This window comes from Lynx rufus, unplaced genomic scaffold (genome assembly GCF_022079265.1).
Source record: "Lynx rufus isolate CCGP_SWC_20201006 ecotype Redwood Valley unplaced genomic scaffold, mLynRuf1.p SCAF_1, whole genome shotgun sequence".
Taxonomy (NCBI): domain Eukaryota; kingdom Metazoa; phylum Chordata; class Mammalia; order Carnivora; family Felidae; genus Lynx; species Lynx rufus.
Window position 1 is genome coordinate 80,671,584 of NW_025814823.1, and position 3,454 is coordinate 80,675,037.

Sequence of the window (3,454 nt, forward strand, 5' to 3'; positions counted from 1 at the left end):
CAGGGCCCAGGGAACCTCCAGGGCCACTCGTGGAGGAACATGAGAGATTCTGTTTTCTGACGTGTCCGCAGAAGGAACAAGTTAAGAAAAAGCTGTTGGTGTCAAATTTACAAGGTGCCGTGTGGGCTTTGCCAGTAACAGAAAACCGTTGCTCAGCCAGACTTTGAAAAATATTCTTTGGTCCCTGAGTAGAAACAGATGTCGTTTCCCGTTACGGGAATCAGCTATCCAACCTCCCACACACACTGGCAGCAAGGTGTTCGAACCTCATGAGAGTTTTCTCCCTCCCGGATCAGACCCACCGGCCCTCATCATCCTCTCTGTCATCTGCCTGGCGAGAAGCCTTCCTTCCCGCTGAGCTGTATTCTGTTGCCGGACCCTTGCTCGCCTGCACCTGCTGGGGAAACGCAGCGGTTCCTCTCCGTGGGTGTCCGAGGGAGGCGCTCTTCACCGAAGGGTCTTTCTCGCTGGGGGTGGGGTTCGGGCTGCCCATTCATCGTTGGACTGCTTCCTCAGCTCCCACTGACCTGATTCTGTCCAGCCTCCTTGCCCAGGTAAACAACGCCTATGCTGGAAACACGCCGGTGTGATACTCTCGGTCACCTGAAAGACCTTGCATGGGGCCAGCCCTTGGCTACATCGTAAAGCAGACAGAGGTTACCTGCTGGGGCTTCACCTTGGTTCTCGGGTCTTTTCTTCCAGGATGGCCCCTCATTTGCCCTCCCCCCCCCACCCCGTCTCTGGCTTGTGCTGGGCACATGCCGTCAGCCTTCCATCACGGGGATTCACTTCTACCTGCTAAAGGCTTTTCACCCGGAACTGTACTTCTTTGACATCTTAATAAGCTGTCTGATAACGAACCACAGGACAAATAATAACACTCTGTTTTGGCAGCTTGAGCTACTATTTTGCTTTGATTTGTGGGAACTGGACCCACAGTGGCTGTTGGTCTTTCCAGATGTTGCTAAGTGCACACCGACCCCCAGCTGGCGTCAAGAGGATGCTCGGACCGTGAGCCTGGCTCCCACGCACCCTGGCAGAGAGCTCACGGGGGCTTCCCAGGGTCTCCCCAGCTGCTCAAGAGCAAAGTCGCGAAAAGAACATGCCCGCGGAGGGGTGCAGGAGAGGGAGGGCCTTCTCATGCAGGCTCCCCAACCGTGGACTAGGGACATGGTCTGCACTCACAGCTCGGGGCTCGCGATGAGCAGACCTCTAGGTCATGCCCGAGCTCACACCCAGCGGACCCTGGGCGCCGCTCTAGAGCTGCGAGCCACCAAGTGAAGCCCACGGGGCAACAGGGGAACAGCGCCTTCCAGTGCATCATGATGAGGGAAATGCTGCATCAGCCCCGGCCTGTGGAGACGTCAAGGTGGCTCATGAATATGCATAACTAAAATTTAATTTTACTGATTTCCTTTAATCAATTTACAGTTTTATTTAAATAGCCACATGTGGCTGAGGCTACCTTATTGGACATTACAGCTTTGGAGAGTAGGGCAAGCATAATCTGGACTTCTCCTAATATTTATTTTCATCTAAAACATAAACAGGGGCACCTGGGGGGCTCAGTCGGTTGAGCGTCCGACTTCAGCTCAGGTCATGAGCTCACGGTCTGTGGGTTCGAGCCCCACGTCGGGCTCTGTGCTGACAGCTCAGAGCCTGGAGCCTGTTTCGGATTCTATGTCTCCCTCTCTCTCTGTCTCTCCCCTGCTCTCGCTCTCTCTCAAAAATAAACATTAAAAAATTTTAAAGAGAACATAAAGAAACCAACTTTGCCAGCATTTAATATTCAGAGAGACACTGGGGCCCTCACTGAGTTAGTCTCTCACGTGGTCACAGTCACACGAGTGAGTCTGTGTCCTGGCCAAAAGGTCCCACTCAGAGAGGTGTCAGTGGCTCCTCAGCTGCTTTTGTTCGGAATCTTACAAACAGCCTCGTCATGTCTAATTGGATTTACAAATTATCTGGTTTGAAGAAGGACTAATCTTGGCGACGTGGAACACTGACTTGCAAAGAATCCCACACAGAACTGCAGACTGGTGACCAGGCTGGTGAAGCAAACGGCAGGATGGCAAAGGTGGCCTCCCCCCCACCCGCCACAGCCCCGGTGGGCCCCTCATGACGCAAAACAATGACACCCACTCAAGCCTCACGAGGCCACGAGGTTCAGAATGGTCCAGAGAGTTCGACTTGTTGATACAGATTCATGCTCACCAAGGGGACCCCTCATCTAAGGGTGTGTCGCATTTTGAAATATCAGCTGATGAATGAACTATTGGGACCTCATCAAGATAAAAAACTTCTGCACTGCAAAGGAAACAATCAGCAAAACTAAAAGGCAACCGACGGAATGGGAAAAGATATTTGCAAATGACATATCAGATAAAGGCTTAATATCCAAAATCTATAAAGAACTTATCACACTCAACACCCCAAAAGCAAATAATCCAGTGAAGAAATGGGCAAAAGACATGAATAGACACTTCTCCAAGGAAGACATCCAGATGGCCAATTGACACATGAAAAAATGCTCAACATCACTCATCATCAGGGAAATACAAATCAAAACCACAATGAGATACCACCTCACACCTGTCCGAATGGCTAACATTAACAACTCAGGCAACAACAGATGTTGGTGAGGATGCAGAGAAAGAGGATCTCTTTTGCACTGCTGGTGGGAATGCAAGCTGGTGCAGCCACTCTGGAAAACGGTATGGAGGTTCCTCAAAAAACTAAAAATAGAACTACCCTACGACCCAGCAATTGCACTACTAGGCATTTATCCATGGGATACAGGTGTGCTGTTTCGAAGGGACACATGCACCCCAATGTTTATAGCAGCACTATCGACAATAGCCAAAGTATGGAAAGAGTCCAAATGTCCACCGATGGATGAATGGATAAAGAAGATGTGGCCTATATATACAATGGAGTATTACTCGGCAATCAAAAAGAATGAAATCTTGCCATTTGCAACTACGTGGATGGAACTGGAGGGTATTATGCTAACTGAAATTAGTCAGTGAAAGACAAAAATCATATGACTTCACTCATTTGAGGGCTTTAAGAGACAAAACAGATGCACATAAGGGAAGGGAAACAAAAGTAATACAAAAACAGGGAGGGGGACAAAACATAAGACACTCTTAAATATGGAGAACAAACAGAGGGTTGCTGGAGGGGTTGTGGGAGGGGGGATGGGCTAAATGGGTAAGGGGCATTAAGGAATCTGCTCTTGAAACCATTGTTGCACTAAATGCTAACTAACTTGGATGTAAATTAAAAAAAATAAAATATCTTAAAAAAAAGAAATATCAGCTGATAATAGTATGAAGTCATCAAAATGAGCAAAGCGCTTGGGGATGAAACGCTTAAAAATGAAGACAAAATTTTACCATTTTAAAGATCCCACAGTACAGTATGAAATTTCACTAAATATTTGATACATTTC